Source organism: Myotis brandtii, unplaced genomic scaffold (genome assembly GCF_000412655.1).
Source record: "Myotis brandtii unplaced genomic scaffold, ASM41265v1 scaffold197, whole genome shotgun sequence".
Lineage (NCBI taxonomy): Eukaryota > Metazoa > Chordata > Mammalia > Chiroptera > Vespertilionidae > Myotis > Myotis brandtii.
Window position 1 is genome coordinate 845,073 of NW_005357346.1, and position 14,798 is coordinate 859,870.

A 14,798-nucleotide genomic window follows, 5' to 3' on the forward strand; every position below is an offset into this window, starting at 1 on the left:
GCCTGTTGCTGCGGGACGCTGGCGCCCACAGCCGGCTGATGCCTTCCACCTGCGAGTGGGGGCTCTCCGGGGACCTAAAAGAGGGGCGGGGTCCTTTTAAGGGATGGGCATCTCCCCCCCCGCCCACGCCTTTTCTTTTGCCAATTAGTCTACGAATATTTGGCCGTTATTCCCAGCCTCCCTTTCTTGGATCTTTCAAGTCAAGGGTGTGGATTCGAAGGAGGGGCTTTGGGGATAGGACTTGGGTGAGCCCTGCTGTCCGTATTTCCAGGCTTTTATTCAGGACAACCAGCCGGTTAGAAATACATAAATAGGCGCAGGCTGGGCACAGAGGGGGTAGAGAAGGGAGCTCCCAGTTTGGATTTATTGGGGGTGGGGGGTGACACTGAGAAGTTGCATTTTGTTTAAATTAGAGCAAGACAAAGTTGAAAGCCAGGTTTCTATAATTTTTCTGGTAATATTTCTTTTATGAAGTATTTAAGTGTCTGTTTGTCATCATTTTGAGATCAAAAGGAAAATCCATATGCTGCATAGTTTTTCGAAATTGCTATTTAAATATGTTACCCAACGTGGAGGAGGCTGCTGGGAGGCAGGCTGGTGACAGGGATAGCCCGATGGTTTGATGTGAAGCAGGGTTCCCGAGACCTGGCTCATCCTCAAGAATCACCAAGGGAACTTTTTAAAAAAATAAGGATTTCTGGGCCCACCCCCGCTGGGCAGTCAGCCGAAAGGCTGAGAATCTAGGGGTCATACTGTTTTTCCAATTACTGCTCAGCCAGGTACTGACTCGGTGACTTTGGGTGTATTATTTAATCTATCCGAGCCTCAGTTCTTTTTATCTGCTAAGTGGGGATAATATCCAACTCGTGGAGTTTTTTTTAAATCCAGTTGCTGACTTTTACGTCAGTAAAATTATTCAGCGCACGATTGGTGCTCAGTAAATGGAACCTATTTTGTCTACAAACGTGTGCTCTACACACTTGAGCTGACAGGTACTTCTATACAGACACCTCCTCCCCCCAATATTTTGGTGAAGCTAACGTGATTGTCATTCCATGTGTCAATCATGATGAAGCGAACATGATTCTTGTTCCATGTATGCACATTTTAGTTCATGCTTAGCTGCTACTTGGGGCACTTTATTTGCTCACCTCCCCACCTTTTAGGCCACAAAAAATAAATGAGAATTGGTGGGTTTTTGGAAGCTAGGCCCTGTGCTCTTGGACCTAGAACTGTCTATCAGGCCCCGTGGCAGACAGGAGGCATTTACCAATCTAAATTTTTCTTTCTTTCTTTCTTTTTGGTCCTTTCACCTTACCTGCTTTATAGATGGAAACCTTTCTTATAGAAGCTGCACATCAGACCCATGAACCCACAGGACAAAACATTCTATTCAAGGAGGGAACAGCAAGAAGGAAAAGGTCAACATTCCTAGGTAAAACTAAAAAAAAAAAATTATATCATTTATCATTATGTTTTTACATGTCAGAATAAACAACTGCCCCAAATCTACATGTAGTAAAATGCAACCCTTCATGAAAGTATGTTCAAACCAATGACTATAGGCACACCCCAAGGTAATTAAGAGCCCCGCCAAAGACAGCTGCGAGAAGGAACAAGCTAGGTGGGAAGGTGCCATCCCTGGCTGTGACTGTGCAGTAGTGTGAGGGAAAAAAGCCAGAGGAATGGCTTGGGCTGAACCAGCAGGGACCAGATCAAGAAGGCTGACAGTTTTAGAACGGGAGATGGCCATGAGAGGCTAATTACACATTCCAAGGAAGGTGTTTTGCTGGTATCCTCAGAAGGCTTCAGATAAGTAATCAGGGTGTATTGCTGGGAAGGGGTGAGGAAGAGAATGCCAGCTCGGGGTGTCCACGGGCCCAGCCCCTAGTGAATGAACCCGGGGGCTGGGAGCCGGCCAAAGCCCAACCATCCAGCCAGATGCCTGTCCTCTGAGGGCTGGTGGATATCTTTAGGCAGGTGTGGAAGATTCCTGCTCTCTGGCTACTCTCTGGAGGGCGGGCTTGGAATTGGCAGGGGAGGGAGGGGGGATGTCTGTGACTTTAGGGGACAAAACAAAGAACCTCTAACTACACTGAAACACTCACCAGGAGTCAAGCTGTAGGGGGACAGGTAACAACTTCTGGTTTCTTATCCCAAGCACCCTCCTGGTTAAAGGAGTGCTTTTGCCTGCACTTGTGGGAAGGGGATGGAAAGGGATAGAGCAGAAGCTGAGAGGGGAAGCGTGCTGTATGGGGGACTGAGTATGGAAGGGCAGGGCAGGTAGGGGGAGATAGTGGGTGTGGGGTGGGGAGAACAGGTGGGAAGGGAGTGTGTGGGTGGAGAGACATTGCTGAGTAGGGGTGAAGCCAGAGTATAGATGAAGGGGTGGGGTGGGTGTCAGCAGAAGGTGAATGGGGTGGTGGGGGTAGCCTATAGTTATGGGTGGCCAGGAAGCAGAGATAGGGGAAGAGCGAGGAGGTGGGAGTTCTATTGGGAAGAGCCTGTACCTGCGGTGGGTAGGGGGGTACCTAGTCGGGGGGACTGGGGAGAGGTGTCCAAGACCCAAAGGAGCTCCAGTGCCCCAGGGCGGGCTAGGTGCAGGAGAAGGCAGGAGGAAAGGCCCACAGGGGGGAGGCTAAATTCGGTGCTTGCTTAGACCCAGGGAGAAGGGCTAGGTCTTGCCGCCCTCCTGCCCTTACTTCGGCTGAGAGACTTTGGCACACTTGCTAATCCCAGGTTGGCAGGAAGGCCTGGGTCCCCACCTCCAAGCAGCAGCCACAGCAGGTGCCTCAAAGACTGGACATCTGGGACTCTTCTGGGAGGTGGGCGTGGGGGCGGAGACCCGCGCCTTACCCAACAGCGCCTCCACTGGCCCTGAACAGGCATAGGCTTCCTCCGTGTCCCCTCCAGACCCATCCTAGGCCAGTGTGGTTCCCTCTCTCCGGGAGGTCCCCTGGGCACCGTTTTCCTCCCAGATGAGGTGAGTTCACCCCTTCATCTCCATCAAGCGAATCCTCAGGTGGTGTGGGGAAGCGGGGCAGGAGGCTGGGGAGCGGGGTCCAAGACCCAGAGTGGTCTCAAGGAAGATGGAATAATTCAGTTCAACAGATAATTACTGTTTGCAGGACACTGCTAAGCATGGCAGTTGGTGACCCTGTTGAGAGAGCAGATTTTGGTTCTTTGCCAACCCCGGTGGACAGTGATTTTCTGTGTTTGATTAGTCAGGTTTCTGAAGCCTCAATTAGGGGCCCTCTCTAGAAGAATCTGGACAGAGGGGCAGAAGTGTCAACACCTCCTCGCCGCTCAATCCTCCAAAGTGGTCTTTCAGTGAGAATGGGGAAGGAGGCAAACAGACAGGGATAAGTGTGGGGACTAAAAACAATAATGCTTTCCCACCCACCTTCTGTGTTCTCCTAGCTGGGCTGATAATCACATTAACAGAAGAAAATGAAATTTTTAATACATGTGCCTGGGGAACTCACATAAGCGTGGAAAATTTAAAGACTGAGGCAGCATGGGGTATATATGATATTTTTGACAAAGGAGAAAGTTTTTCCTACGTGGGAATGGGTGATTTACAGGTAGTTCACGTGGCAGGCAAAGTCTTGGTAGGCAACTCAGAGACCCTGGAATCCTGGAGGTATCTAGCTGATGGGCCCCTGCCTGAAGCTCGCTTAGTTGCCAAACTGAATTCAAATTAGGCGACGGGGACATCCTTACCTTTCCTTCCCGAAGCAGGGTTTTCTGTCTGAATGTCTTGAGCAGGAAAGCGGGGAGGTCCACAGGTTCTTTCGGAGTCTTCTGTTTCTTCTCATCCAGTTTACAATTAATATCCTGAAAGGCAGCTTCAAGGGGGCAAAACGTTGGTCCCCTTCACAAGCAGGGATAGAGAATTCTGGCATTTGTTGAGCATTTTCTATGTCAGAACCGTGCCCGGTGTTTTGTACCTGGCATTTGCGTGTCCTTAATCCCATCATGCTGTAGGTGAGAAGACACACCATCAACTTAAAGATGGCCTCTGGGAGAGAAGGGAAACACAATGACCCTCCACGCGCAATGCATTGTAAGACATACCGATTTCCAGAACATACTAAAATGTGAGAAAAAAGTGAACCTTAAAAGTTTGCAGTCGTTGTCTGACTATCTAAACGGACTGCAAGGAGCAGGAGCCACTGGAGTGTTCTGAACATACAACAATCGTACTCATTGCCTACCAAGCACCAGGCATCATGATAGTTACCATTTTTAGAAATAAGGTACAAGTGTAATACTCCCAACCGCCCTGCTAAGAATGATCCCCACCGTGTGGATGAGTAAATGGAGAGTGGGAGAGGTTTCACCACTTGCTCAAGGCCACAAAGATAGTAAGTACAGTTGGAATTGGAACCCAGGTTTGCCTGGGGTCAGAGCCAGCACAGTTCCTGCTGGGGCACCTCACCTCTGCAGGCATTGGGCTTTGTCAGCTTTTTCCCAGCCCTGGTTCTGTCCTGACCTTTTTACTATCAACACCCTCCTCCCAGCAATGAGATTTCCCAGAGGAGAATGCAATTCATTTTTTTCAGACTCAAATAAAGTCTTTAAAGGGTAAAAACCACGCACTTCAGGTTTTGCTGTGCACTGCAGGAAGCCCATGAATTCAAGGATCCCTGTATTGCTGAAAATAGAATTGTAAAAAAAATAAAAGGGGTGGGGGGAGAAAGCGAAGGAAACTAATCCTATTAAACGTGGTAGCGTGTTTTTGTGGCACGCAGGGAGAGATTATGCACAGGAAAGGGGATAAGTACTGCTTCAGTTTCACTAAACTAATGTGACAACTTGTCATTGGAAATCTTTGCAGCTTGTTAGTAGATAGATGACTAGCTGATTCAGAAGTGTTTTCTATCATTCCCTTTGTGTCTCCCATGAGGTATTTTTTTTTAAATTTCTTTCTTTTCCTGTTTCTTTCTTACCCACGCTGCTCTGTTTTGCTTTTTAATCTTTCATGTCTCCTTCAAGTCAAAACATTTAGCTGGCTCTAATCAAGATTTGGTTTTGAAGATGCCCTTCGACCTTGCGTTGCCCAGAGAAGCCAGGGAGGGAGGACAGCTTTCCATCCTAAATCGGAGTCCGGGGTCTGCCGGGTGGCTTGAAAAACCAAACTCCCGGAGGAAAATTCTCATTTCAGATTTCATTTTTCTGCAGTCCCTCTCCTTTTCCTTTCCCTCTTTTCTTTCTCTCTTTATTTATCCTCTTATTCTCTTTTTGCCTTTCGTTTGCACGCCTATGTCTTTTCTTACTTGCCTTTCTCCTGTTTTCCTCATTTCCTTCTTCTCTCTTGCTTTCTTCCCACTTTCTCTTTCATCGAATTTCTTTTCCCTCTTTAATTCACTCCAGTAACTCTGATTATTTCTTTCCTTCATGGAGAAAAGTTATGAATCTCTCAAGGTGGTAGTTTTCCCATGTCGCTCCTGGTGAAGGGGGCAGTGTTTCAGGGAGGGGGCCCAGGGCCAACCATCATAGACATGCAGGGAACAATAAGCTGATCTAAATTAAGAGGAAGCAAGAGTTTTAGGCTTGGTCTCTGTCTTTCCAAAGCAGGTGTCCAGCTTGTTTGGAAATGACTGTCTCTCTCTTTAGCTTTGGCATCACTCTCTCCCACTGTCGTCCTCCCTCCCCCGCTCCAACTTTCCCCACTGGCTTACCACCAGAGGCGAGATGTTGAGTCAATGGAAAAACAACATTCGCCAACATTAAAGGGAGACTGTTTAGAAAAGGAAGGCCCTGCTGAGGTGCAGAGGAAGCCTGTACATTAACACGGGCCACCTCTTATCTGGGGCAGCTGGGCCTGAGCTGCCTGTGTGGATTCCCTGGCTTTGCCAAGAGGCCTTCACACAGAGAGGCCGCCTTGCGAGGTGGGGGGCTGACTCTTCCCCTTGGGCTTCACCAGCACTTTCAGGGACACAAAGTCATTGCTTTACCCCCCCCCCCTTTACCCCCCCACCCCCAGCAGTTTCACCGGAAAACCTCCTGGACCAATAAGCCAAGTTCTGTAAAGGACAGCACTCGTCCAGGCCTGCTCTGGACACTCCTCACCATGAACCTGGCCCCTCTCTTTGACAGTCCTTTTGAGGACTCCCATTCTGAGCTGAACGCGAATTATGGGGAAGGACATGCTAAAGTGACCCAAAGGAGAAGAAGAAAAAAAAAGCACGTGGGTAGGTTCACCCTGGCTCTAAATTGCTTACCGTTAAGTCTCGAGCCAGCTCCTGATGGAAAGATAAGGTAAATCCCTAATCAGTCAATAATTAACCGAAGCTCCATTAATGGCCCAGTCAACCAAATCCTGCTGACACCTTCAAGAACCCTGTTTGAGGGGGCGGGTTAGGTGGAACCTTTTGATAGAAACAGATATCTCTTTAGCCTGCTATAGATCCTACTCATGGGTCACCATAAAAGGGGTAGTTATTCCTGTGCCTGCCACTGAAATATTTTCTTAGGCTAGTTAGTTACTTTGGATTACTTCTGGAAATTTCTCTCTCTTTCTCTCTCTCTCTCTCTCTCTCTCTCTCTCTCTCTCGTTTAGAACAGTTTGATGATTCCTTCTGGTTCTAGGTCAGTTTGAATAAAATCTCAGATGTATTCTGATTGTTACTATTTTATTCTTCCTAGAGGAGCGTATTTTAGTGTCTGTAGATATTCCTGTTCCTCCCTTCTCAGTGTGAGCCCCTCTTCAATGGGTGATAAAATCAGAAATGCTGTTTAAGTGATAAGCGACCAAAAAAAGTAAGATTCATAAATATTTGATTTTGCTACGTCTGGTGGATCAAATTCTTTTTACATTCTATAAACGCACATTTTTAGGGAGGGGGACTTCGGTAGGACTTCCTTTTTAATTTAAACTTTTTGGTTTTGTTTTGCTTTGCTTTGTTGTTGCTTTGTACAAGGTTTAGTGTTACTCTATAGTTATACTACTAGATGAGAAAAATCAGTACATATTAAGTATGGTTTGAGTTTTTTTTCTAAGGTCAAATTGTTGGTCATGACCATATGCCAATCAGTGAACTTTGTTCCTCCTTTTATCTGTTCAAGCCACTTGAAAAATGTGTTCTTTTAGATACGAGAGGAATGGGGTATGAGAGTGTGGCTTGATATGAATCCATCTCCATCACAGGACAAAAACAACAGAAAACACATGTTTTGCTACAAAGGTATCAGTGGTGTTATTCCTCCCCAGTGAAGACGGTTCATCCAGTTACACTTCTGTTGGTTCCACAGCTTAGCCTCTATCATCACCAACATGTTACTTTCCTCCTCTCATAGAGCTCAGCAGTCTGGGTGCTCAATTCATCTTTGGGGGAGTTGCCGATGAGAGGAAATTCCCCCAATGATCTGTGACACCCTTTTCAACAAACATTAATTGAGTGGCAGTTCTTTGGTTCCCAAATCTGTCCTTTCTTATGCAACCTTTGAGTTTCAAAAAGGTAGAAGGCAAGCTTTCTTTTCGTCATTTGGCCTGAGAAGACACCTATGAGATACACAGTGTACTCTATTGTAGCCTTGCAAATAGCTCTGGAAGATTCACTAGCCTAAAGCAACATATTAAATATAAAACCAGTTAAATCCAGCATGCTTTTCTCTTTGCCCATTACAAAGTCTTGCTTTTTTGAAGGCAGCCAGTAAATGGCTAGAATGAGTGTTGCTGTAATCATTTGGGGATACAAATAGAAATGGGAAAGGTAAGGGAGAAACAGTGAGAATTTTTTTTTTAAAAAAAAGTAGTTGTTATTAAATTTGTAGATAAATACATTTTGGATCCAGAACTCTTAGTGTTTATGCTAATTTTTTATTGTTTTAAAATATCTCACTTATAAGAGCACTGTTAAGTAAAGCAAAGGACATACACCAAATTGTTTGTGGTCCCGTTGTTTAGATATTTAAAAAAATATTTTTAAAAAACGGAATTGGCATCTAGAGGTTGAAAGGCATTTATAATTACAGTAATAATTTTTGAGTATCATACTCAGACTAGGAAACCTTGACAATGGCATGTTTAGTTACATTCACTAGCAAAAAAATGTTTACCCCTGGAGAATTCTTAAGGAAAAGAAAAATCAATCTCCATCAATGAGCAATATTTTTCTCCCCAAAGGATATTGATTTGAACATTGACTTCACAATGGGTGAGTTATTTCCCTCAGCCCCCCTAGTGCGAATTGTTAGGTGACATGTCTTTTATGAGCCAATAAACATGCTGTTTCTAGAATGGTAATCTCATCAGGGAGATTCTGACTTCTGAATTGGGGCTGGTTTGGAATATTTCAGCTTCTGTGCTTCTGTGTTAAATATTTCTATGGGACATATTCCAAGTTTAAAAAGCATTATCTCTCATCTCTCTACCTTTTTAAAATGAAGTGTAGTTTTTCAGAGCTTTTGAGGGAGTAATGCCCTTTTCTGCTTGCTCCTTAACTGCACGTCCTTTCAGCTTGTGCGCGGACCCAGGACTTACGTGCAGTCGTGTAAATGTCCCCGCGGTTCCCTTTCCCCCATGATGTAATGGTTCACTATCAGTATCTCTAACTTTGAAGATGAACCAGAGTTTCAGTTGGCCGGAGAAACCACTGCGTAAAGGAACATTGTGGGAGGTGCAGATGAAGGAAAGGACAGGGAGAGTAGAATTGTTGTTACGTGAATGATCATTCTTCAACTTATCTGTCATCTGTTTGGATTGTGTATAATGTGTTTTCTTACAGGGCGCGTTTAGAGTTAATATTCAATTGCCTTGGTCAGATTCACCCATTAATTCACACCCCCATCATGTGCCAGACACGGTGCTCAACACTGGAGATACCAAGGTCCTTAAGACCCGTCCGAGGCACTTATAGTGTGGTGGTGGGGGGTTGGGGGGCGCAGAAGACATTAGGTAGGACAGTTATGAGCATCAGAAGTTGACACGAAATACTTCAGCAGCCCTGAGGCTTCTCTTTGTGGCGGTTTAGAGATCATGGGAAGAGGTGAGCACAGCAAGTAGTTAATCAGACTCTGGGCTTAGGAGAGGAACGGAAGTGAGTCATGTTCCTGTTGCATAGTGAGAGAAATCCTAAGCCAGTCACTGGGCCTCTCTGAGACTTAGTTTCCTTGTCTGCACATTGGGGATTGTAGCAATACCTGCCTTGTGCGATTGCTGCGAAGATGAAATGAGAGAATGCATGAGAAGGCCTCAACACTGTGCCTGGCACAAGATAGGCACTCAGTACATGTTCCCTAGAAAGGATAATGAGGGCGACATTTTAGTGCACTCTCTAACATTAATCCAACAAATATTTATCCGGCGCCTACCACGCGTCACTTCCTACTGCTGGGTCTTGGGCAGACCAGCAGCTGGTCAGGAGACTCCATGAGGGTAGAGAGGGCTAGAGTGACAGGCAGCTCACGCAAGGCCATCACCTCTGTGCCTGGGGAGTCTGAGGTGTATCTTATTGCTGGAGCTCGGAGCACCAGGGGAGGTCTGGTGGAGGAAGGGGCAGCAAAGGTTTGTCTTGACAGACCGGAAAGGGCCTTATTAGGGCACTGATGGCCTCAAAGCAGGAAAGAAACGGGTGTCCTGCTCCTTTATGCTTTCTGAGTTCCCTCTAACTTTTCCATGGGTTCAGTTTTTCGGTGGCTAGTTATATTCTCTTTGTTCTCTTCGGGGACCAAGACTCCCAGCTTTTGCTATTAATGCCCTCATGTCCCCTCTTACTCTGTGGTGCTGCTGTTATATTCTCAGTAAATATGGGTAAGTCTTCATGCTTCCCTCGTCTCGTGTCTCCACACGCTGAAATATTCCTGCCATTGCTTATGCCAGTTGACATCAGAATGCTCAGATTGAAATGCTGTCTTTGTGTTTATGAGAGAAATTCCTGATTTGGGAATTGTGATCATGTCAGGGCTCAAAACTCTTCGTGTTGCTCTTAGGATAAAGTCCAAACTCCTGAATGTGCCCTCCAAGATTTTGCATAATCTGGCCCCTGTCCACAGCTCCTGCCTCATCTCTTGAAACTCTCCCCACTCTTTTCCACGTGTCCACGTCACTGGCCTTTTCTCCTGTGATTTCAACACAAAACACCTTTTTGCACGTGCGCCTCTCTTTGAAAGGTCTCCCAAGTCTTTCTCTAGACAAACCCTTCTCTTTACTGAGGGTCCAACTTAAATGCCTTTTGCTCAGTCTTTCCTCCCTCATTTCCTAGGTTAGAAACCCTCATGATACATGCTCATAACGCCTGTAACTTTCCTTTATTCTGCTCATGAGAATTGAAACGAGTAAGTTATTTGAACATAAGTCTTATTCATTGAACAAATATTCCTTGAGCCCTTCATGTGGCCTAAGTGTCAGGGATATCACAGCGAGGCAGTAAGAATTCCTGCCCCTGGTGCCCGTATTGTACTAAGTGAGGCTATGAACAAGAAACAAATATAGATATGATGCAATGTCAGGTCGTGATACATATTCTGGAAAGAAGTTAAGCTGCGTAAGGGGACAGAGAAGGCTGAAGATACGGTGGGGATACTAAGAGGGAAAAGCATATGGTTGTCTTGTTGAGTAGAGACTTCCCCATACCCAGCACAGTGCAGGAATCTAGAAAATAACCTGACAAATATTGGCTGAATGAGAATCATATTGGATTAAGTAGACCCAAAGGAGCAAGGGGTTGTGAAGAGGGCTGATGGGGTTGTATAGTTATGCTTATTTCTCCCAAGTTCCCTGACTGCATCTGGGACTGTGTGGTCTGGGTGTTCACCCCACCCCCAGTATGAATTCACATCCAACCCAATTTCCTGTTAACGTTGATTATGGTCAAACCTTGCGTGTGGTGGCATTGCATACTGTCTTCTTAATTGCCGAGGGGCAAATAGCAACTGGTTGGTGAATGAAATATTTCTGCTTTGAAGGATTGGTGTTCTAATCAGTTTCTATTTATACCGATGATCAGCTATTTCTCAGTGAGGAGGAGGATCGTTTTTTTTCGGGGATCGATGTGCTTCTAAATGACTAATGAAGTCAATCTGGACCCGGCAGATTTTGCCACGACTTGGACAGACGTCGCACGCATGATGCTGTGTTACTTCTCGGCTTGCTGGTTCCCTTGTTCCCATTACAATGATCTCATGATTGGCATTTTGTTTTCAAACTGTCACCTTCCCCATTTTCCAGTGGGAAGTCCGTGCCTTTGTGTAGCTTAAAGCTTAAGTCCAGGCCTTATCTTCTTAAAGGATATTTTGGAGAGTCAACATCCCTTTATTTTGCTTTGATGTTGGTGGAATAGGGGCACAGGGGAATTCATGATTTCATGATTTTCTTCTATAGTTTGAATGAGAGAACTAGACTTTAGGAGTCAGTTTGAATTGAGATCTAGATATATTGGGTCCATTCTCTAGACGTGGTTTTACAAAAATTGAACGGCGTGAAGGAAGTGAGCAATAGGAGTGGCTCCCTTCCCTCACACACCTTTCTTATGTGTGCTGTCACCTGGCCCCGCTTTTCCCACGACACAGCCTCATTCCCTGCCCCAGGGCCCTTTCTCCTCTGCACAGCTACAGGACTCCATTGCTGTCATACTGCTCTTTGGACAAAAACACCAATCAACCCTGGCCCATGTGGCTCGGTTGGAACGTCATCCCATATACCGAAAGGTTTCGGGTTCGATTCCAGTGAGGGCACATACCTAGGTTTTGAGTTCAATCATTGGTCGGGGTGTGTATGGAAGGCAACCAACCAATGTTTCTCTCTCACATTGATCTCTCTCTCTTTCTCTCTCTCTCTCTTCTCTAAAATCAATAAGCATGTCTTCAGGTGAGGATTTTAAAAAGAGAATGGGGGGGGGGAGAAACACCAGTCAAAGTCTATATTCCAAGTTCATTTTTAGCTCTAATCCGATCTATTTTGGTGGTCCCCGCCCCCTGCCTGTGCATCACTCTCTTTATCTCCACCACCAGACCCCAAACTCCCCAACAGAAAAATCCCATATTTTCTATCTGCCATTAACCAGCTTTCTCAACCACCCCATGCATAATAATGAGGTTTTCAAATAGTCACTACTCTCAGGATTGGTTAAGAAAAAGATTGGAGAAAAATGGAATATATCCCTATTTTCACATTGTTTCCTTCCACCTTACTTATTTGTAATTAAATGTTTATCTTTTTATTTATGGACTGTAAGCCTCATAAAGGCTGGAAACAGCTGCTTTGTTGACCAATGTATGCCCGATGCCGGCCAGACTAAACCTGTTTAATGAATCTTGGCGGAATATAGGCGTGAATGTAAAGGAGGAGGAGTTTACTCAGGGGGATTTCCACTCACCCTAAAGCAGTGAAACGAAAGCAAACTTTGGTGGGTTTTGTTTAACTGTGGGCAGATTGATATGGACTGAGCAATTCAATGAACTGCATTCATCAATTTTGGTCTCTGGGGTAGAGTCACGAGACTACGTCCCAGAATTCTTGGTCCCACCCTGTTTGTGGCATTAACACACACACACACACACACACACACACACACACACACACACACGCCTTGGCATATTTCACCAACCAGGTTTTTTTTTTTCTTTGTCTCAAAGAGGCTCAGCTGAACACTAGATTCCTCACCCAGTGCAGGCAAATTTCACCAACCAGGTTTTTTTTTTCTTCTTTGTCTCAGAGAGGCTCAGCTGAACACTAGATTCCTCACCCAGTGCAACAATCAAAAATTCAGAAAACCTCAGCTGCCTCAGATGATGTCACAAAACCCTTAAGAATGCTCGCTGCTGGGCTGGGCACAGGTCCAGCAAACACAATTCTTTCTGCCAGTTATTCAGCGTCTTTGACAGGTTAGGTGGTCTTTTTTTTCTTTTTCTTTTCTTTTTTTTTTCATCCTCTTAAAAGGCAGTTCAGTTTACCTCTAAGCAAGACATTAGCTCTGGCTGCCCCAAATAACATTTTAATTGAAGTCTCAGTCCAAACAAATGCCCGGCCTCTTTATTAACCCCAACAGTGTAATTTTTCAACCCGGGACTGATTCAGGGGGAAACTGTCTCACTTAAACTGCCATGCAACGGAACATGGCAGTTTTCCTCAATCAGTCTCTATTCTGACCTTAATTTGAACCTTAATCTCTTTTAACCATGTTCTCTTTATTAGCTGCCCATAGCTGTGCCACAATACTAATTTTCCTGTTTTGGGACTATCGGTTTACAAAGGTATTTTACTCCCCCTTCTGTCCCCAAATGTAACCAAGATTTCATGGACCTTTTTGAGAAAGAGGAGGTAATACTTATGCTTACCATTTTTTAGGTTTAGTAATTTAAATAGCTGCTCTACAAAATGTTCTATACAATTTTAGATTCTGTATTTTTGAGGTACATTAAAGTTTATGGACAAAAAAAAACAACAACAAACCCATACACTTAATTGTCAGAAAAATTTAAAAAAATATATTTAAAATGATTATAAAAGATTTTTTTATCAACCAGACGGGTCCAGACTAATAAAGTAGAAACTAAGGCTGTTATCTTGATAATTCATGCAAAAACAATATGTTTTATTAGAAGCCTCTCATCTTCTTTTTTTTTTGGGGGGGGGACCTGAATTACACAGATAATTGCTTCAATTCCTTTCTTCATTTTTTATGCTTAGATATAATCAATAAGTAATGACAGAGAAAATCATTTTTTCTTAATGATACCTTCCCACTTTTTGACATTGGTAAAATGATCCAAATTAAAAAGGAAAACAAAAGCACCCTTTTCAATAATGATGAAAAACAAAACAAAACAAAAAACACACAACAACCTGTGCTTCTCTATTTGGAATCTGCCTTAATATAGCCAAACTATGTAGGTAGAAAAACAGTGCTTATGATCATGTGCTCAATTAGATTTGTTATAGATTCTTTTGTACTTTTTGGCATTAGCATGAAAGCATATTGGTTGTTATTCGTTAGAACCTAATTGGAGACTTTGTATCTAGTTACCCCTCTGTTCTCTGCTTAATACCATGGTTTGTTGATTGCAAAAATTACCTTTCTGTGACTTTAAAGTCCTAGAACTAGGACTGTCATTGAAAGTTGGAGGTTTGGCCTGGTGTTTGGAAGACAGGGCCCGGGTGCCTTCTGGGTGAGAGGAGGTAGGCAGCTGGGAACAATTGTCTGTCCCCTGCAGTGTTCAGAGGCATTCGCAGCGTGCTGGCACCATAAACTTTGCCTTCATTTCACTGGCTCGAACAATTAGTGGGATTGAACCAGAGTTCTCCTGGATCATAGTTTATTATATGTTATTAAATTCCATTATTCAAGAAGTTGCTGCTGTGATTATAAAACTTCCCGACATTTCCCACAAAGCCCCCATCTCCATTCCTTGAGTATTTCCTTTTCCGTGTATCTTGTGTTTCTCTCTCATAGACAAGGTTTCTTTTCTTCTTTTTCTTCCCCCTTTGGTGCTTATTTAAAGAGCTAAGAGCTAATTTGAAAATACATCTTTGAAAGGATAACAGAAATGAGAAGTGAAAAAAATGGATGAAGATTCTTAATTAGTCCATTATTTGACACGCACGATTTAACATGGTATGCTTAGCATTGTGCATTCCCCAAAAGAACAAGGCTCTTTTTTTTTATTCCAAACTTTAACTCCCTCTCATTCATTATATCCCTTCTTGTCACTTTCCATTAGCTGATTGTGACATCCTTTGCTGGAAGGGCGAGCAAGCAGATTACTTCCAAACTGGTGTAAGTGACACTCAAAAGACTGGCCTAAAGGGGGTTCTGTGACAGCAACAAGCTCCTTAGCCCCTGGAGTTAGAGAAT

At 44.3% G+C, this 14,798-nt stretch overlaps 1 long non-coding RNA gene across 2 annotated transcripts in view; it reads left to right on the plus strand.

Moving 5' to 3' along the window:
* LOC102263601 overlaps positions 1-14,798 on the plus strand; it is a 199,507-nt gene that overhangs the window by 5,441 nt on the left and 179,268 nt on the right. For both annotated transcript variants that reach the window (XR_001361918.1, XR_001361919.1), the window contains exon 2: positions 1,330-1,435. This is a non-coding gene — a long non-coding RNA (uncharacterized LOC102263601). The remainder of the gene's footprint in view (positions 1-1,329; positions 1,436-14,798) is intronic.